Genomic DNA, 22,192 nt, shown 5'->3' on the forward strand with positions numbered 1-22,192 from the left:
TTGTTAAGCAATTTTCTTCTTTTTCTTCTTTATTTTTTATTTATTTATTTCAGTAGCCAGTCAAACTGCCACTGTTACCTACATGGCACATTTGAGTTTTTGTAGTGGTAATAGTGGCCGGTCAGCTCTTCCTTGAAATGCTTAGTCATTTTTAAAACAATAGGTCTTCGAGCTGGGACTGAAATCATTCATTCCACACAAATCTAAAACATAACCTGAATAATAATAACTCTATATATTTTATCCATTTAATATTCAAGTTTGTCTTTAAAACATTTTATAAGACGGTATTTCTTCTTCTTTTTTTTAAGTGTACACTTCAGGAAGACCTTTTGTACCAAAAAGACCAGGACAGGACTTAGACATACATTAAACTCAGCATGAACAGAAGATAACAGCAGCACTGAAGTGTGTTTACATGCTACAGTAATTTTCACTAAAACAAGAACAAACAAACTGGTTGCTCACTGCTGCTATTGTATATTTAGTATATTTAGTATATTTAGTAAGTGAAAGTGTTTTCATGCATACGCAACCTGGCACCCTCAGATAGCCTGTGTTGATTTTAAGCGTAGATTGTGCACTTTGTCAAAATTTAACACAACGCAACATGTGATCCCGTGTGTTGCTGTTGGCTGGTGTCAAACCATATCAGCAGCAGCTTTAAACTACAACCATATTAGCTGAAGCTTGTGTGGATAAACTGTTGTGTCTGCAACTACCCCCATTTACTGTACATAACGGCCATTTTGTTTGTCATGGCTAACTCAACATTACCCTTTTTACATGTTGTTATTGCTTCTGTTTACTTGGAAAGTTCACAAGTAAGATATGCTGTCGTTGGTCAGGGAAGATTTGGCCGAAGTCCATCCCCTCTGGCCAATCTTTTAAATTCTCCAGACATATGCAAAGTACACAAGGAAGTATGTGAACAATAACACAGCAGACACTGCTGATGTCTTTGAAAATCAATTGGTATGAAGCAAGTATACCTGGGCCTTTAGGTCTTCGATGCAATGAGTTCACAGGATGAGTAGCAGATTTTAAAAAGTAGTTCAGATATCAAATAATATTCCCCCCACCTCAGTTGGTATCACCCTCTCCTATGGTCTCTTGCTAAATGTTGAGGTTAAAGCTAACTAGCCAAGGCCAAAACGTCAGGCTGACACTTTCCAGCAACACACCTCTTTGACACGCGAAGAAAACTAAGTTTGACAGACCTGCTGCACTTGGCCGTGACAGCTAAGCTATGATTGGACAATGTGCTGCCAAAGAGGACAGTTTAGCAAATTAATGATTTTGCTCTTAAAAATCTAAACAGAGTTGTGACAATAGACAGTTAATCAACACATATTTGCCTCCTTTGCCATGTTTAAACTATATTCATTCACATGAAATAATGCACTGGGAGAGCTAATCGTTGCACATGTAATAGTTTCGATAGACACTGCTATGGTGACAGTTATACATACAGACAGGTTATTAAACAAAAACCTAGAGACCCGAACACATCAGGCAACATTGTTAATTTTTATTTTTCTATAGGACTGTTTGATATAGTCTTAGCAATATTTTCAATACCCATCTACTTTACAATAAGCGAACGAGCAGTGATTTGTGTCTATGCCTTAACTGAGTGCAGTCTGAGTGCAACACACGTGTTTGTGTGATGCTATTTTTGCTTTTCTTTCCTCAGGGCTGGACACCTGCCTGAGGCTTATATGGTGCATTCAACAGGATAAGATATGTAAGTCATGGGGTATAACTGCTGTGTGACTGCATGCTAATCTACTGTGGATAGCCTTGTTTAAAAAAAAGTGCATTTTATGAATTTCCCAAATTTTGCTGTTGTTGGATTTATTTGATGCACTTTTGTTATTATTTACATTCCTGTGTATTATAAGTAGAGAAACAGATGTGTGGGTCTTCACAGCAGTGCATGACGCTTTGGGCAACAGTCCTGTTTTTTTTCCCTGGCCAGATGGGATGCTCCACTTACACACAATCCACAAACCCACACAGAAGTAGATGCACACACAAGCATCCAAGTACCAGATGTGCTCCTCCACTGCCTTGCAACAGACCACTGGAGGTCATGGTCAACTGTAGCTCAGAGAGAAAAAATAAATAAACTAAATTCCACACTCACATGGACATAGCCTCTACTGTACCACTGCCCCATCATTCGCCACGTCATTATCACTTGCATCCATCCAACCATCTATCCCAGATTTAGTACAGACAGCAGGTGGTTTAAAATCCTAAGCCAGACACAGCCAGGCACCAGAGCACACCATACTGATGGGTCCACAAGGCCACAGTAGCTTATTGAAGGGCATGGCACAGAACATGATGCTACAACAGAGGTTAATGGAGGAGATAGAAGACAAGAGATACAACAAGATGGGAGAAAAATTGAGGTCGAGAGAGGGCTATGATATTAGGGTAGAGACAGAAAAGTGAAACGAGTAAAGGATTGAGATTATTGCAAGTGACTCCATTGCCTTAGTTTGGTACTGCTGAAAATGTTTGTGTGAAAAGAGGAGAGCTGCTCTTTAAAGCTTGACCTGAGTGTTTTATTAAAGCTTTGCACATGGGTTGACATGTTGACATCCTGCAGTGACGTGTTGATGATGCCAAAACTCTGGTTGCAGCTTGCTGACGTGGCCTTAATCTCATCCCAGTCCCTCCTGGGCTGTTTCACTATTTCAGCGTGTTTGCCCATGGGCTCAGAACATACACAGAAATACACTGTTCACTGTTCACTTCATGGCAAATGTGCTTGTTGATTGACTTTGCAGGAGAGTTCCCCCTCTGTGAATTCAGTGTTAATGAAGTTTGATCTATATAAAGTTCATGGTACAAACCATACATAGGTACAAACTGTAAATTGTTGAAATGGCATGTTGATAATGCTGGAACTGCAGAGCAGCTGTGGGGGCCTAAATTAAATCTTTTATTCCTTGTCAAGGATTAAGTGTGCATGCCATCTTACAAATACTGTTTAGTTAAATAAGTAATGCTCTCAATTTAGGAGATTCTTCTCTGTTGATTCTCTCAGGAAGAATGAGAGAGGAAAATATTGTCACATCCTTGCATTGTTTGGCACAGTTGGAATTTCCAAATACAGGGCAGGAGATGCTGAATTAGAATCAGAGTTTAAAGTCTGCAAATGGGATGCAGGTTCTTTGTAAACGGTAATGCACATTTCAGACTTTTTTACATATGAAATTGTCATTTCACACACGTAACACAAAGTGGGAGATTGCTGCTTGATTTTAGTGAGTGGTCAGTGCGTACAGGAGGCACAACATGATAGAAAAAGTATAATGCTGGAAACAATGTTTACAGCACATTGAAGCAAAGATGCTGTAGGACTCACCTGATAGAAACGGCGTCGACACACTCATTCGCTCTTTCACATAATCTGACTTTTGTACTGTAAGCTTGCAGGATATATTAATCTCCGAGCTGTCTCACTCGCGACATTTGCGTTCTTACATACATGGCCTTCGGGTAAAACCCGGAGAATTTCAGTCTCAGTAAGATATTTTCGCGATCAATTCTTTTGTGTGTAGAGACAACTTACAGTTTCCTCCCACAGTTGAGTGAAATATTACAAAAAAACTATAGACGTGACTATACATGAAGGGACATCAAACTCACAAAAGATGTGTGGTAGGGACACATCACATTTCTATCTGCATCACAGAATCACTACTACAATACACCATGAACCATCAGACTTAGACACATTAACCAAACAGATGCCAGAAAGCTGGGTAGTCTCTTCTGTTGATCACGTGGCAGCTCCACTGACATCTGGTAATTCAGTTATTAGCACATTCATACTGCAGCTATTTTCAGTGGCAAATTGGCGAAACATTAAAAATATTAAAATAGCATACTATATTCCCAGCCTCTCATAACAGACAGAACAAAGCCCATTACCTGCACTGTCCCTGTTTACTCGTTAATAAAAAGAAAAGTCTGTGAAAAGCGACCTTGCCGAAGGACTGTGGAGGTGAGCTGCCTGCTGTTACAGTTTTTCAGGGAAGTGTTTTTTTGCAGAGCTCTAATGCTCCGTCATTGTAAAGACCATGCTGATGTACCAAAACACAAATCAATGTGGAATGATATTCATAGTTTCACACGTGTTGTTGAAAAACATAATGACTCCTTTTCCCCTCTCATCCACGTCCTTGCCCAAAGTAATGACACAATTTTAAGTTGTAGCAACCCAATGATGAAGCATCACTATAATTCATGCAAGGTAGGCAACTGGAACTCAAGGAAATTAACATATTACTGAACTGGAATTACCAAGGAAAAGAAGACTTTTACATTCATTTTTCTATCAAACTAATTCTGCAATATACAGTTCAAGCTTACAGACAGAAATAATTTCACTTTTATCCTGTAGAATATCTCACATTATTATACTCAATTATGAGAAAAACAAAAATGCAATATATATATATATTTCAGTGTCCATCATAACAATGTGAAAACACATGTGTTTATGAATATAAAGGCTATAAGAAAATCTTTTGCTCCCAAGTTCTACCTTTTAGTGCAAGTTGTACTGCATACGTGGGGCTTCAACAGGGGCAATTCATTTTATGATTTATAATTTATAATTTTAAACCTCAGAAGCAGAAAAGTAAACATAATTTACGACTTTGTAAATCCTGAAAACAACAACTGTAACTTCAGTACACGTGGACCTTAAATGTGTACAAAGCTTTTAATTATTGGAATTTTTTAATGTGGTGTTGTCACTTCTGTTAAACATTTCAGTCATGTTAAGGAGGGAGGGATCCCACTGAAGTTAAATCTTACTCTGGTCCAAAATCATGTTTATCACATATTATTGTGGTATACTTAACCATGGTTGTTATGGTTGAGCAGATAAAGATATCCTTGGTATACTAAAGTCAAAACCAAACGTCCCACACTAATGGGTCCTCACAGGAGGACAACAAACGGGCTCTTTCCATGCGTCTTAATTCCTTGTTCCAGATTTGTTTTACACATGGTCCAATTACAACTTTAATTGAGGCCAGGTTGTTAATTATTGTTTTTAATTATGTAATATAGTAAATTGGTTTGAGAAAGTGCAAGTGAGAGTGAGATGAGGTAAGAGATGTGGGACGATGTCATGAGGGGTAGACACTATAAGTGGGCAAGTAAACCTTAAAAAACAAGCAGTTAAATGTTAACATCATGCTTGAATCATCATACTGCTGATGTGAAGTTTTCATAGGTACCGGGTTTAGCCAAAGGCTGTGGGTTACGTAAATAATGAGAAGCGTGAGAATGTCATATATTCATGTTCATTGAGAGCATGTGCTATGAGTGTTATGTAATTGCATATTTTTTATTCTGTGTTTATTTAATGTTTAAGAAAATATAAGAATAGAAGGCCAGACAGAGGATGCCATGCAATATAGTCTCACAAAAAAAAATGTGGTTGAACAAAAAAAAACAAGATGTCACAACATGATATAAAGGATATAAAGGGGGAAAACAAGGATACACACATGCTACAGTAATTGAAGTCAGCCATGGAATTACACACTCACATCAGCTACTTTTGTAGCACTATAATCAATCTGCGAAGAAGTTAATTAGAAGTAATGAAAACAATTTAAATCCACCTCACGTCACTTTCAAATTATACAAATACAGCCTATTACCATGACTGACTCTCAGTGGGCCAATCAGTGTGTCTATTATCACTGCATTGTGAGTCACAAAAATAAAAGAGCCAAACTCAGGTCAGCCAAGCAATTATTCAGTCAACCCCCCTCGTACTGAGAGATCCTTGCTCAATATTGGGTTAAGCTTTGTGAAAGGCAGCGTGTGAATGAATCTGTTGTCAAATATTTCAGTTAAAACTAAATTAAATAATCTCAGCCAGTTTTGCAAGCCAAGTTTTAAATGTTATATGTTTTTGTTTGTAAGGAAATTAGGGTAAAACAAGCATTTTCCTACATATCAAAAGATCAACGGTTTTCTGCTTGTCTCTTCAGGGGTCGCTACAGCGGAACATGTTCCGCACATTAATTTGGCATGTGTTTTTATGCCAGATGCGCTTCCTGCCGCAACCCTCCCATTTTTATCCTGGCTCGGGAACAACACCACCGTTGCCCTTGGTGACTGGGTGGGGCCACACCTGGTGGGGTGGGATTCAAACCTGCAGCCTTCTCCATCCCAACCCAATGACTGAGCCACCAGGCCCCATAGCACCTTCCTACACATCACTGTGACTAATAACAGCAATATCCTCACTGAGAGACGGTGCTAATTTTGACCCCTTGAATGTGTTACATACAGACTACATTATTTCAGGTTTATCCAACTGAATTAACACAGAATTTTCCACTGCTTAAATCCTGTGCTTTTTTTATATTTGTCCCATGTTTTTTTGTTCTACTTGATACAAGCTCCTCTAAGAGTTAAGTTTCCCGAAATTTATCTCGACCAGATATAGTTTTTACTTGTTGACACAGTGCAGTACATCTAAAGATCCATGACGTTGTATAATCATTACAAACAACAGCTCAAACTAAACATACTTGACTTTCCAACATCAGCTGATCTCAAACCAATCAGCTTTTTACATTGGGATTCCACCTGGCACTATGCTGATCTGACTACGGCTAAAAGCAGTTGAATTCATCCTTCCAGCTGTGTGGTTAAAATGTGTCTGCAACCTAGGAAAAGATGCTGGGTCGCATTTAAAGCATTATGTCCATATGTTGACATAATGCCACATCAGAGTGATTAAAATTTTATCTCAAAATAATATTTTACATGAAAAAAATACTTCTCAATACCCTGAATCCTTGTGATTAACCAGGTGAGCTGGTGGGAAAAAAGCGAAAAGCCCAGTCATGTGCTCAAAACCAGTGCTCAACTTATCTCCTCCCAGAGATCCCTATCAAAATGAGCAGCTTATATCTGTCTGAGGTCCACTCTACTAATCTTGTCAAATGGATTCAGGGAGCAAAGATACTGCAGACAGACACGGGACTGAGGACAGAGGTCCAGATGGCCTCGCAGATTGGAGGGAAAAATACAGAACAGTCACTGGATATAAAGAGAAGAAACAGAGGGGCACGTATTTATCAGACTGAGTAAAGAAGGGGTGATGAGAGGGGGAGAGAGCAGAATTGGAAAGGAGAAGTATTTGCAGGAGTGAGATGGAGAGGGATTCTCAGAGGGGAAGCAGTCAGTGAAAATGACAGGATATGACTCCTGCTGTCACTGGTTCTCAGATATTAAGTCGTTGTGCTTTCGTGTACAACTAGCTGTCATTACATGCTGCAAAAACTCAGCCTCCTGCTGAATTACCATGGTGATATCTTGTCATTAAGATAGGTATAAAGATAATAGCAACATGTAAATGTGAGAGAAAACAAAGCATTTGTGAGAAAAGAGCAGCTAATGTAGTTCTCAGCAGTAAAGCTGTGCTGAAGTTATAGCAAATGCATATCATGAGGAAGTTTGATGGTTACGTGATTTGAAATAACATAAGGTCCACGCTTAAATTTCAATCCAGCCATATAGCATTACTGCACTATTCAATAGAGCTAAAAATAACAGCGTACAGGAAATATCTATAAACGTCACCAACTGTGGCAGATAAGACAGAGCTCATAAATAAATTACGCAAGTGGAAAAATGACCTTCACACAAGAAGTTCATCAGGACCCTTGAAATTGTTTCCATGTAAAACCAGGTTGTGAAATTAGCAGTGGGGATGCTTGATTAAAGTTGCAGGATTTGATGATGTGTCTAGAATGTACACAGGTATGAAAACTAAAGTACTGAGAAGAAACATCAATTCTTTGACATCGTACAGCTAAATATCTCTATTCCCAGCATATGTAGAGCAACTAATTTACACTTGCTCAATTACCTTTCAGCTATAGGAAATGTTAAAATGTACTTTCTCTCTTCAAATATTATCTGGAATATGATCATAGATGAGAAATATAAGCATCTGTCTCTGTCACATTAATTAGTTAAAATCACATGATACTAAAATTGAATAATTGTAATTGGTTTTAAGGGTATTAAAATAGAACACACGAGTTAATTATAGGCACATTTACCCTGATATTCATTTTGTATTAGAAACACTTTCAACCAAGTTGGACATCTTTATTAATGAGATGTAAGAAAGAATGAGGAACAGAGAAAAATGTAATTTTCTCTGATCACTGGCCAAAACTGAAAATTAGCAGAAAGTAGTTCTTTGTGCTGTTAATTGTGTTTCTACTTTTGCTCCAATCATTTCATGGTATAACCTCTAGTTAAATCTCTATGTGAGATGTATGAGCTCTGCTGCTTTGTGGTAGTAAACACATACAGGTGAAGATATGGCTAATCAGGCGTATGCAACAGTTCTCAATCGAGTTACGCAGAGAATAAAACAAATGGACTTATTGCCAAGGTTTTGTATGTTACAATTATTTAAGCAGTGTGTTGTTCTTTTGTAAGACACTGCTGAGAAGGTAGAGTCTTAGACACCAAGACCACCATAATGAACCACTTAATTGTTTTTATTGATTATCCCACCTACATTTTTTAAAAGAAACCAAACTAAAAACACCAATCACAAAGGAAGTTTTAGAACAGTGTATAAACTGCTCCTTATTACAGTGTACAAATAAGAGTGTAGGAGTTATTTGCGAATAAAAACACATTAAGCTATAAGATATACCCTGAAATCAACACTATCATCTGCGAACTGATTCATATGTACAATTCATTTGGATCTGCCTTCAAACAATAATAGAAATTACACTTTTAAACCAGCCTCCTCAAAGAGAGCTTGACATAATTCTACATACAGGGACAATGACGATTCACAAGCAGGGATAGCTGGTTGCAGAAAAATCAGACTTATATCAAAATCAGCAGGCCAGAAGTCAGTAATCTTGGCAGAAGATGGTCTTATGAGAAAGATAGTTAAGTTTAACCACTGGTCAAGGACATTAATCCTAGAAATATTGCAAAAAGACATCAACGAAAAGTTGAGTTCTGTCCGAGCTTGAAAGACAACTATCTTGTCTGCAGTCTCCAGTCTTTATGTGCAGCCACGTGGTTCTTCAGAAAAGATTAGAAAGAGAAGCTAAATCTTGTTTTCATCATTGAATCGGTATCAATTAAAATCTACAAATACAAAATAGATTATATGCTCCAAAATGTATATGTTAATTTGACACGTTTAACTCACGGAACAGAATTGGGAGCAGCAATAGGAAGAATTTCAACTATTCCTTCTTGATTAGTAAGCTTTGCAGCATTATTATTTATTGTAATTTTATAATGATTAATACCTAAAGGGATTGTGCAGAAAGAGGCAGAGGTTAGCAGACAGTGGACGAGCGTATTGGAATGTGAAGAGAGAGCGCTCTGCAGAGCAGCTTGGCCTGACTGCAGGTCTCATGTTAGTGCTATCTGATTATTGTGGCTTTAAATGTCATTTCACATGTATTACAGTAATGTAAGGTATATACTGACTGCAAAGGATCCAATGGTTGTTTTTTTACTGTATTTCTAAAGATTTTAGTGATAGGTGAAATTTGTGTCAGTATGTGAAATAACTCAATAAAACAAGCTTGAGATGTGAGACCACGGGCTGATTAATAAGTTAACCTCATTGTCTGTTGAAAGAATAGGTAGGAGAGAAAGGGGTCTGGAGAGAAAGAGAAGGAGAAGGAGGGCTGGAAAGAGAGAGAGAGTGTGTGTGTGTGTGTGAGAGAGAGAGAGAGAGAAATGAAAAGGCAGGAGCTTTAAAAGCTTTGGAAGGGATTTGTATCCAATAAGCCATGCAGAGGATTAAACCATGTTAATGCAATGCCTACACATACTGGACACAGTGGACACACGCACAGACACACACGCACACACACACTGAGAAAAAGCAAGGAGAGAGAGAGAGAGAGAGAGAAAGAAAAAGAAAGAAAGGAATATGAAATAAGCCTTTATTTAATGTTATTGAGGTAACACTGCTGATTCAGGGCAGGGTGTATAAAAATACGGTAGATGTTTTCAGATACTTTAGCTCTTGCACTAAGTCAAGAAAGTAGTGTCCATTGTCTATTTATTCCCATTTGCGAAAGGTTGAGAATATAAAGATTAACTTACAGTTGAAAACTACGACTTTGGACCAAATTCTAAAATGAAAACTAAAATCAGTACGGTTCTCAAAAACCAATCTTATGTACATTTCTTGTTACTTCTCTTTGTGTCACTGTGTTTGTCTGTGTGTGTGCCTGTGTGTGATCCACAATTTCTTATCGATGTTCAACCACGTACTAAATTCTATCGAGATATTCTATCTCCAGATGATACTGTTAGAAATGCTTCAGTGTCATTAGTAGTATTGCAGTCTGTAAAGCTAATGAAGGGAGTCCTGATAAAACATCTCAGCGCACAAACCTTGCAGTGCTAACATCAAGTATACTGCGAGTAACGAACGTGACAGTGTTTGATTATAGGAAAAACCTTACAGTGAATTTAGCTGCAGGAGCAGGCAGCCTGGGGCAGGTGACAGTGATGGTGCCTACATCAAAGCAAATAAGCACATACTGTAGCTCCTGGTGGCTCAATGGGTAGAGCATCGGTTTGGGATTCAAAAGGCAGTTGGGTCAAATTCCACGCCACCAGGTGTAATGATGCATGTTGCATTATACAGAAATATAAACACCACCTATTGAAAGTCACTGGTATCTGCATACCACCAAGAGTTCCAGTCAGAGTACCAGACAGCATTTCTGTATCTCAAGTGTTTTAGGATAAGGCTCATTAAGGAATCTTACAGTATTTTTAATTTTAAAACTACACTTCTGCAGTAAGTTCTGCAATCTTGTTGTTTCTTGCTACAATAGATTTAACATTTTGCAAGTTTTAAAAAAGCCTATGAAAGCTTCTCGCATGAGTAGTTGTGCTGCAACTTCATTAAAGCCAATCCAAAGACTCTGCAAATGAACCGAACAAAGTGTTCTCATGAGAGAAATAAATCCCCTGCAGACGTGTAGTGTCGGCCCTGACCTGCTGCATATAGCTCTGACACGCATGATTTCTCCATCATTAGCTACTGTGTCATCATCTGAATTAAAAGTTAAACTTATTTTGGGCAACATGTGTGTTAGTTACTGCCACACAATACATTATACTGTATTTATTGGTGCGGTCTGCCAAAGAACGACGTCTGGTGGTCCCAGCACCGCATAGAAGACACCAAGCAAAACTGTTCAGTGCAATGATCCCACGATGGTGGAACGAGCTACCAAACGCTGCACGCTCAGCTGATTCTCTCCCAATATTCAAAAAACTGCTGAAAACTGAACTCTTCCGCATCTTCCTATGCACTTAAATCTTTAATGTAAAAAAAAAAAAAAAACAAAAAAAAAACCTTTCTGCTCTCTTGCACTTGTATCTCGTGAACTGTGAACACTTTTCTGATAGGACCTTGCTTTGATGTTTTCTCCTTGACTTAGATTTTTGCTTGCCTTGTACCTCACTTGTAAGTCGCTTTGGATAAAAGCGTCTGCTAAATGACTAAATGTAAATGTAAATGTAAATGTATTTAAGCAAAGAATCTGTGATATTAGTGTTTTGAACAGGTGTGGCGTATGCTACAGTACATGACAAGCATTTTTCACTTCCCAGAGGCTTGAGTAAATGTTGCAACAGTTCTGAAATAATGCATCGCTGAATATATTAGTGTTTTATTATTATTATTATTATTATTATTATTATTATTATTATTATTAGTGTAGACTGAAAATCTATTTTGAAAAAGATAATTACAGGAATAATTTACCAGCAAACATGCAGAATTCAGTCAATTCCCTGGATCCAGGTTCTCATTTATGATGTTTTGCTTTATTATAAATATGACTTTGGGTCTTTGGACTGCTGGGTATGCAAAATCCTAGGAAACAAGGAAAATCAAGACATTGTGTTTTACAGATAACATTAATGAGTAAAATCTCAGTGATGGATGAACTCTGTCAGTAAATTAACAGTTTATCTGGAACGATTAACAATGACAATGCTCAACAGCCTACATGAGCTGCGTGCTGAAGATGAATTACAACACATTCCCTTAATATATAAAAACTAAACTTTTTTTTTGTCCTTTTGGCTTATCCTATGAGTTCAGGGTCACCACAGTGGATCATTTTGATTATGCACAGTTTTAACGGCGAATGCCCTTCCTGACGCAACCCTCCCCAATTTCGACCGAGCTTGAGACTGGTGCTGCACGGCTGGGGATATGGATGGGCTGTTGGGGGTTCAGTGTCTTGCCCAGGGACACTTTGGCATGTGGTTGGGGTGCGAACCTCTGAGCCTATGGTTTGTAGGCGGCCACTCCTCCAACTACGCCACTGTCACCCCCACATGAAAACAAAACTTAATAAACTCAACAATTCAATATGTTGAAAATGCACCACAATGGCTCAAGGGAGAGAGAGAAAATTGATTGTGGGAAGAGTGAATGCAATGGGATCATAGCTTTGAGGATATCATGTCTCTACGGCATTTAGTGATGAATATTTTTGTAGGCTGTGAAGAAGTTAATTAAATGTACTAAACTGCCATACTGCCACAAGCAGATGCTTTCTCTAAAGAAGAAAAAAGAAAAAAAATTGCACATTGGCAGTAAATTGACCTTGGTTTAAAGTACAAATATTTGATAAGCTTATACAATAGCTTCTCCTGCATAATTACACACACTCCTTTGGCTTTTCCTCCTTTCTGTTTCACGTGCTGAAATGCTTTACATAAACAGTGCTAGATAAATACATACACTTTATCTACAACCAGCATAAACTGCAAAATTAGCATGTTTTTTCAAACAATAATCATTTGAATTGCAAATGAAATGTTTTATGCATATGTGGTGCAGTGAATATAAATCTTTAGCACAACTGCAGTATTATCATGTAAAACCAAAAAATAAACACGGCTTTTAACATGTAATTAACACATTAAGTTAGTTTGCATCACCTTATGTTGAAATGGCAAAAACAGTAAAACAAAACAAAACAAAAAATTCCCTTAACATAATACATAATGCACATTCAGGTCATACAAATGTTCCTGCATCATCAGAAGTAACTTATCAAATTAGTAAATTATCAAGGAGTGTAAAAATGTTGCAGTAAAAAAAATTAAATTATAACAAAAAGTGCAAAAGTTTCCATTCCCCTTGATAATCCCACTAGGTAAGAATCTTTAATATATAATATTAATATATATAGTATTATAAAATACAATCAGGTGTCTGATCTTTAAATATTCTTAATGCTTCATGAGTGGCACCAGGTTTTCTAAACTGCGTTTAAACTTTAGTTTTGCAAGTGGGTAGATCTCCAGGGGGAGACTCAAGCAGTTTGCGGAGAGCAACAAAAATAATGTGAGTGAGGAAAACAACTTTTCGAATGCCTCAAAATAAAATCAGTAAACTGTCATAAAGCGAGAGACATAAAATATTAAAAGCATTTGGGGATACCAGTACCATAATTCAGAAATGGACTCTTCCCAAAAGTGGAAGATCAAAAAAAAAATAAAATAAAGAAACTGACATGGATGCTAAGAAATTTGCTTAAGAGCTATGCAAGAATGTAAAACATATAGCAGCAATCTGACAAAGTCCTTAGAGGCAACTTGGACAATACTCATCATCTCCACAGTCAAGTGTATGCTACACAAGTCTGGATTGTTTAGGAAAAAAGCAGACAGGAAGGTATTGCTTACTTAGACATAAGGCAGCACATTTGGGGAACGCTAGGGAGCATGTGAACAAACCAAATGAGTTTCCAAACAAGATTAAGTCTCCAAACAAGATTAAGTCAAAAAGTCTAATTATTTGGTCATAATTCGCACAGGGATGTGTGGTGAGAAAAAACTTTGCAAAAAAGATCAGAGGGACTCCATTCCCAAACATGTCAAACATGCAGATGGTCGGCTGGTGTTTTGGGGGCTGTACTGTCTTTCTGCATCGGGCACTGGAGCTCTGCATAAAGTGTAAGGAAGAACGAATGCAGCCGTATATCAGGAGATTTTAAAGCAAATTCTCCTATCATCAGTCAAAAAGCTAACAATGAAGAAATAGTGGACCCTTCAACAAAGTTCAACAAAGTGGTTTAAAAAGAATAAGGTAAATATTTTAGCTTTCTAGTCTTCAGACTTAAATATAATTAAAACCAGATAGATTTGAAGAGCCTGTAAATGGCAGCAAAAAACCAAGCAATCTTGTATACATTGGAACAATTATGCCATAAAGAATGGGCTAAAATTACGCCTGAAAAGATACAAATGCTGCACAGACGCTATCCACAGATGCTGGAGGAGCTTATAAATGCAAAGGGAGGAGAGAGATATCATAAAGGAAAAAAGGGCATTGCATAAAACGGGATGAAAACCTTTGCGATCATTTTCATTATTATAGTATAGCTCTCTTTTATACATTACTTGACCATTTGTGTTGATGAATGAACAATTGTACAAGTGAAATGTGGATTAAATATTATGTTAGTGAAAAGAGATTCTTTGTTTTACTCTTTTTTCCCCCATTTTGAAGTAAGGGGATGCAAAGTTTAGCAGTCAACTGTAGAATATGTGGTGTTATGATGCTTTTCAGGCCCATTTATTTGTAAAAATGCATTTATATTCACACAATATTATCAGCCGTCAACAGTACTGCCTGCACCACACATCAGAGAATGGATCAATTTACTGAACTGCTGAAGTACTAAAGGGTGAGCGGAAAAGCCCTTTGAGTGTCCTAATATGTAAATGAAAGATGGTTGAGTCATGTAAATTTCTGCGACAAATGGATTTGTAAACCACATAGGGGCATATTTCACCAAAGTGAAACAGAAGAGATATGACCATGTTTATATTTATGCTTTGTTTGTTGTTTCTTCAATGAAAATGCAGTTGACAAAGCTGTTGAATAACGACAAAATGTCTGAAAGGACAAAAAAACGTAAAAGCGTGTTAGATATTGCAAAAACCAGTGACTGTTTCATTGAGGCCGGGTATTTATTAACTAATGTAGTAAGTAAAGGAATTTTAGGTTGAAATGGTGATAAAGGGATTTTCCATATCATTAGGGCTTCAGGCTCTCTGGTGCTTGTCTGTGTATGATTGCTTGCACTGTTATTTCAGTTAATACTGATCTTATAGAGATCACTGTGCTCAAATATATTAAAGATCATACATTCCGAAGATGTATGTCGGAATGTGAAAAACATTTAAACCCTCCACCCTTTATGTTTTCAGTATTTTCTGATGAATGGGTTACCGTTATGTATAGATACTCTGCTCGGCTTCATCGAGCAGCTCAGTGGCGCAAAAAATCTGTTATGAAACAGCTACGGGCGAAGATACTGATTTGTTTCTTTGAGTATCAAAACCAAGCAGGCACTATCAATGTCACGGGAAATGTAACAAGGTTAAACATTTTTTCTTGCCTTGTGCACTATCCACAAAAATTATGCTTTGTTTAATTTAACGGTTGCATCATACATTGAAATTTGCTTTGAAGTGTAACAACCACAGGAGAGATGTGACATTGGCAGCTGAACTGTCTGTAAAGAAGGCTTAGCAAGAGGAGGGACAGTGTGCTCCTGTCTCACAGAAGAGATTTCAGCTAAAATGAAACGAATCCAGTGTGAAATCAAGGGTCCAGAGTTGTACCTCAGGAAAGCCCACAGAGCATTGCAGCTATGTTCCATCAGTTCTCTCTGCTTTGCAGGCCACAGTGTGCATGCGTCCGCATGACAAAACACACCCTTTCATCCTTGCAACAACACAACACTGGTACACTTACAGCACATTTATGTTACATTCAAATAGTTTAACATCAGATACACTGACATTTCCATTCTGATCAGTTGTTTGGCCTGAGTACACAAGAGCCCTCAGAGATTTATTAGCCTGTACAAATGACAACAACGTCTCCTCCTACAGCTTCATACTTTGTTCTGTTTGACAGCCACCTTCAGTCTAAATGCCTTGAAGATGCATCATAGTTCATCTAAACAAGGTCAAGGCATGCTGTTGTTTTGGAGCCTATGAGCGAATTCTCCTGGCGGTTTTGCCATTTCAATATATCTCGCAACAATATCAACCAGGCCATTCTCTCATTAGTACTAGCTCTATAGTCCTATTCACATCTGGGCAGGAGATGCTAACACAGGCATTAAATGAAGACAGAATATCAGTGCCCTGAGGCTTGAGGGCAAACAAAGGACATAATGTACCATACCTTTTTAAAGAGACTGCAGAGTTTTTTGTTGAGGTCAGAGATCAGGCACAGAAAGGAAGAAACCCTGTAACACAAAGATTACTTATTAGCTTCAATTATCATAACAATCTGTTTACTTTTAATATTTATCTCAATGTGCACCCACAGTACCACAAGTTTCGTCATGATAACTGCTTTAAATTTAGTGCTTACATATCCTTTGTCAGTAGTTTTCATTTCTGAATATGTACATAATTATCATGCTGCGTTAACGTGTTTCATTGTCTCCAAAACTGCTTATTGTCCTGACAACTTTTGGGAAATCAATTAAGCTTTTTCAGAGACTGGCACATCTTGAGAGATAAAGCTTTCAATTAAGACAAAAGATTAGATTAGGAACATACTTCCTGAGGCAGTAAAACTCCATTAAACTCCATCAAATATCATAAAAAAGCAGAAACATTTTATCCACTTACATAATGAACATAAACTTTTTGATAGTTTTCACTAACAGTATAAAGTCATGCATGTATAGATTTTCTTTGCTTTTCAATGTTTGTTTTTTAAATGTTTCATACATTCAGAGAATTCCCAGATGGAAGTTCACCAATAGAAGCTAACAACAAAACTCCAACAACAAATGCTTAGACAGCATCACCGTGTTGGGCTGCTTTTAAAACAGCCTTACTGCAGTTCTATATGTGTCTGTAAGAGCAGTTTCATGGCAAACATCCCACAGACATCACAAAACTGAGCCTAATTTTAGGTCACAATCGCACTCTGTCATTAAATATTATAGGCTAAAGCCACTGCAGCCTTGTGTGACGCACAACAGTAGACTATTTCTAGCAACAAATGTCCATGTGACAAGAGCAGAGATATCAAACTGATGATTTTCTGGGGCGAACTGCTGAGGTTCACTTGGAGGTGCTGCTCTGTAAAGTGTATCTTCTGTTATTTAAGAGCTACTCTTAGCCTATTCTAGAGTCTTTGCTTTGATCTCATGACACCAGGACATGACCTATCTGAGCGAGTGTTGTTTAAACAACTGCAGGATGAAAAGTATAAACTGACATTGACTGAGTGAGCAGTCTGAGAGTTTGTATGACATAATCTTGCCACAACAATTCACGAGCAATAAAAAAACTAATTAGAAAAGCACTTAAAGCAAAATGTCATTGTAACCATGCTTTAGAGCAAACTAAGAATCATAGTAATAGCCGTGTAGCCCCAGAACTGTACTTGACAATGACATTTAATTTTACAGAACAAGCAAGTCACATGAAGCTAAGTTCATGTGACTTGAAAAACCTTTTTTGTGCATTGTGTTGCCACTGATGAATAAGAATAAGGATCAAAGTTTCACGGGGCAGTGAAGCCTTTAGGTTTGAATTAGAAAATGGTTTTATTAAGAGGATTGTCCACCCCTTGTTTTTATCAGCCACCCTATGTTGAGATAGTGATGAGATCTGGATGGTTATTGGATATGTTCCACAGAGCTGGGACTGATCAGTGACCTTAACTGACCTTCATCTGCCCTCTGCATGATTAGAGAAGCTGAAGGTCCCTCAGGGATTGAAGGCTAAACGTCTGACCTCACACACTCCTAGCATCATTCTGGGATTTGCCACTGGGTTCATCTTTCATTAGCCAGTGGTCAGCTGTATGCAGCTGTCGGCATGTGTATTAGTGTGTGTTTGTGAGTATCTGACTGTGTTCATGTGTGTGAGAGGTTTAGGTGTTCTTGTAGAGATGTAATACTGTACAGTGACAACTTACAGTATTCTTTTATATGAGAGTGATTACAAGAAAACAAGTGTAATGACATATCCTCCAGAGCACAAAGTAATGCCATAAAAATAATTAGAGGGCTACAATCATAATCGAATGTGCCTTTGGTGTTCATTAGACTAGACAATAATGAAGCCTATTTCCGAAAAAGATATTACAAGCCAAACAAACACAACCGAGATGAACATCAGAGGCCAAAATATTCTCATCAGTACAATACAGGTTTCCTTGTTATGCTTTTGACCACTTGTGCTCCCGTGGATGTTTTTATGAGCAGATGAGGTTTTTTGCATCTCACTAACAACTACGCCACCTTCAAAGTCCCTTAAACAACCTTCCTTTCGCATGTTTTTATTTGAACGTCAAAGTCAAATAAATAAATTTGCCAATGTGTGAAATACCCTTTTCATTGTGGCACATGTGGTTCTGGTTTCTAAGGGTATGACTTGTGCTAACAGTACGTGCTAACCCTTGAGGCCTGAATGCAGCAGGGGATTACTGGAGCAATGTTAGTCGGGTGCATACACCTGGCTCTCCTGTGACACACTTCCAGCTGTCTGAGCCAGATCTAACCAATTCACTACAAGCCGCACAGCCCCTCTGCTGCTCACCGGCCATATGTCTCTGTCATCTCCCATTCAATTCACCTTTCTCTTTGTGAAACCGCCAACATCTTTGTTTTACCACTCTAATTGCTTTCTCATAAATGCTGTTCACCCATCTCTTTTATGTTTCTGATTTACCCTCAATTTTCTCTCTATTTCTATCCGCTCGCTAAAACTCACAGTTGATCACTCACACTTCTGCTTTGATCTAACTGACCAGGCTGCTTTGTAAATCAACAAAAATCTTCCCTCCTTCGTATTTTCTTTCCACACTCATACTACAAAATGCATAAAGCAAACAGGGACTGCTTCACTGAAGTATCAGCGTGAAGAAGTCTATTTTAAGAATCAACAAACATTACATCATATTCCTCTTTGGGCACACTTGTGTATCCAATATCTACATGTTCACGTCATTTTCCATTTCCCAGCAGGACCCTTTATAAATGTAGTCAGACTCAGACGTGCAGAAAGGGAGCAATGTCCCTGTAATCCATTTTTGATGTGCAGGATTCACCTACTGTCCCCTTCTACTCTCCGATTAGCAACAGAAGCATAGTCTCAGCAAGGTTGCCCTAAGGTAACCAACCACCAAGAGCCAGAGTGGTGTGTCATGGTTAAGTGAAACCTCAAATAAAAACCACATACTGTAGGTCCTAGAAATGATACAGAAGGACAATCACCTTTGAGGGAAAAGCTCTGGGCTACTCTGAGTGTGTTGGAGTGTGATTCGATTAGAACATAGTTAAGGGGGCGGTGCCAAGGGCCTGGTCGATTTTTCATATCACTCCATATTTTCTCAGTTTTTCTATTTACAGAAATAGTGACAACTACTTAGTGCGAACACACACACACACACACTTTTTTAATGTCACTTGTTTTATTACAATAAAACACTCACTGTTGTAAACTCACACACTGGTGTAAAAGCCCATAATTAGTCATCTTTATTGTGTTCGAAAATACTGTGAAGTTGACACCAGGAGGAATAGTGACAGAGACTCACTTTAGTTTAGCTTTGCTCTGTGAGTGCTACTTTTTTGCTCTACTTCCTGCTCTACTTCTTGTTCTCTCTAAGTTTTCTTGTTCTGGCATACTTAATTTTTTTTAACTAGTCCAGCATAGAGTGTAGGGTGTAAAAAGAGTGATTAATAAATAAGGTTATGATGTGCTACAGTAATTAGGAAATGCTAAGACAAACTAAATTAAATTGATAAACATACTAAATCTACAGATTAAGAATTAGGATTTTATGAAGGACATATTTAGTATGTTAGCATGCTGTCATAGCATTTTTCTCAACGCATTGCTCTACCTAACTACAGCCTGAGCCATTATGCCGTATTTAGTGATGTGCTGCACCTGTGTAGTTGAATAATGGTCAGCAGGAAACTTCAAATCTCTATTGCATGGTGTGCATATGGAATTCAAATAATTATTTGCTGATAATATAGGACTGTGCAGATGCAGACTTTAGCCAGTCTTACATCAATGCCCTACTCAGCGATTTATGACAAAACATGTCAGAATATGCAATCTTTGTCATTTTAGCCACATGATAAATGGCCTTAAGTTGAAATTCTAATCAGTGTAAACATACTGGTGAACTACACAGTACCTGATTCCAATAATTGTTTTGACATTACAACCATTAACAACCTGAATGTATTGACCATCACTGTGCAGCGTCTCTCCTCTGATTACCCCTGGGAAGCCTCTTGCTATGGTAACGACCTCTAATGACCACCATTGTACTAACAGCTGTAGTCGTAGCAACAGTTGGCTAGTGAAGCTCTTCACACTGAGACAAAAGGATGAGAGGGTAAAGATGAAGAGAGGGCAGGAAGCTCTACCATCCGCAGTCAGATGGGATATGCATCTCTTTCTGGTATCCCGCCTCTCAATCCATCCATTTAACTACTACTCATCATCTCTTTTTACTGCCCATTCGTAGGTTAATCCGTCTCTTTCCTACTTTGCCTTTCTTCCTCATCGGGCAACTGCATTGTTTTCGATAGACACTTAACTGCTTAATGTGTTCCTCAAGCAAATGGATTTACAGACTCATAAATACACAGATATTGTCATCACAATTATTGGCCTCCTTTTCACAATTAGTTTTTTTTTTTCAGTTCATCATGCAACACTTTCATGGCTACATTAACAATCCTGGTAAATCCAATAATTATCCATCCAAAAACAAAGGTGGAAAAATTACTTTTTTAATAACAATTTCACCTTTCTATCAACCCATTTTTCAGTCCCTAATGATTCTCCTATTTTCTCCTTATTCGTTCTTTTGTAATGTGCAGCCATTTATCCTCATGTCTGTTCACATCTACCTCTCTGTCTCTCCCACTATCATTTACTCTCCTACATCATACCTGATCTGTCTCACATATCAGTCTCCAGCTCTAACCTTCTCCCTCCTGCTCTGTCTTTCCATCAGCACCTCCCCCAGCGCTCCTAGCAGCTCGTGTACCCCCCATGAGCAAAAGCGCTAAGAGAACCTGAAATATTGATATGCCCAGGCAAAGGCCACCTCCAGCGGGCGGCACAGACTGGGACTGCAGCCAGGTAGATCTAGAGTGGGTAAACTTTAGCCTGGACAACAAGCATACCATGAAAGACAGGGGCAAGGAAGGTAAAGCACATGAGAGGAAATGATGAGTGTGTGTGTGTCTGTGTGTGTTCAGACTGTGTAAAACAATGTTGTCACAGTTGCCAGCTGGCCTCTTCACATGTATCCAGTGATACCAGGTCATCTTGAGCTTCACCCAAGACTCTGTGTGGGCAGATGAGCTCAACTTTTTTTCATCCAATGTTCAATAAACAATGTTTCTCCAACATTAGCCTCAACACAAGACTGGGGGTTGCTTAACTGTACTGTTTGTTGATTAGTTATGTTCTCCACCCCTCTCCTGCTCGTTCCCTGAAGGTGTCTTCTATGTTCCTATCTCAGTGACATTCTCACTCTGGTGAAGGTGACCTTGCCAAAGAGACCCATAAGTGTCGCCATGGAGACAGCATCCAGCTGGGTGATGCTTATGGAAAGAAAGGGGGAAGGGGATTTCAAAGAAAGAGCTGGAATGAGAAAGCATTGCAGTGAAGGCAGCTTCATCACAAAGCTTATTTTCTTCAGCTCCTGATTCAAGGCCCAGTCACTCTGGTTTAGATTACTATAATATTGCCTCCCTCTGTACTTTCCTCTCTGTTTCATTTCCTGTGTCTTTCTTGAACATAAAAATCTGTCCTGTTAAAACAAATTGAATTAAAACAATGTGTCATGCCTTTAATTTCCTAAACCGTTTATTCGTTTCAGACAATCTGTAAGTCTAATTTGCATTGTGACATCCAACCCTCTTAATGTAAGTGCTGATTTGATTAAAGAAAAAATCTTTTCTTCCTACTGCTGCAATAAAGGTTTCGGAACCACTGGCAGCACACTTTTCAGTTGTTAGTTCCTGTGGTGCACTGTAAGCTGGTTAAGGTTAGAGAATTAACGTAATTAAAA

The 22,192-nt window shown here is 38.2% G+C and overlaps 1 protein-coding gene across 17 annotated transcripts in view; it reads right to left on the reverse strand.

Annotated features, from left to right (window-relative positions):
• dlgap4b (discs, large (Drosophila) homolog-associated protein 4b) overlaps positions 1–22,192 on the reverse strand; it is a 99,519-nt gene that overhangs the window by 55,009 nt on the left and 22,318 nt on the right. For 13 of the 17 annotated variants that reach the window (XM_067505057.1, XM_067505047.1, XM_067505049.1 and 10 more), the window contains one exon: positions 16,304–16,367. The exons of the other annotated variants lie outside the window; for them this stretch is intronic. The gene's annotated coding sequence lies outside the window, so the exon portion shown is untranslated. The remainder of the gene's footprint in view (positions 1–16,303; positions 16,368–22,192) is intronic. 17 annotated transcript variants of the gene reach the window in all.

Source organism: Channa argus, chromosome 5, assembly GCF_033026475.1.
Source record: "Channa argus isolate prfri chromosome 5, Channa argus male v1.0, whole genome shotgun sequence".
In the NCBI taxonomy this organism is placed as follows: Eukaryota; Metazoa; Chordata; class Actinopteri; order Anabantiformes; family Channidae; genus Channa; species Channa argus.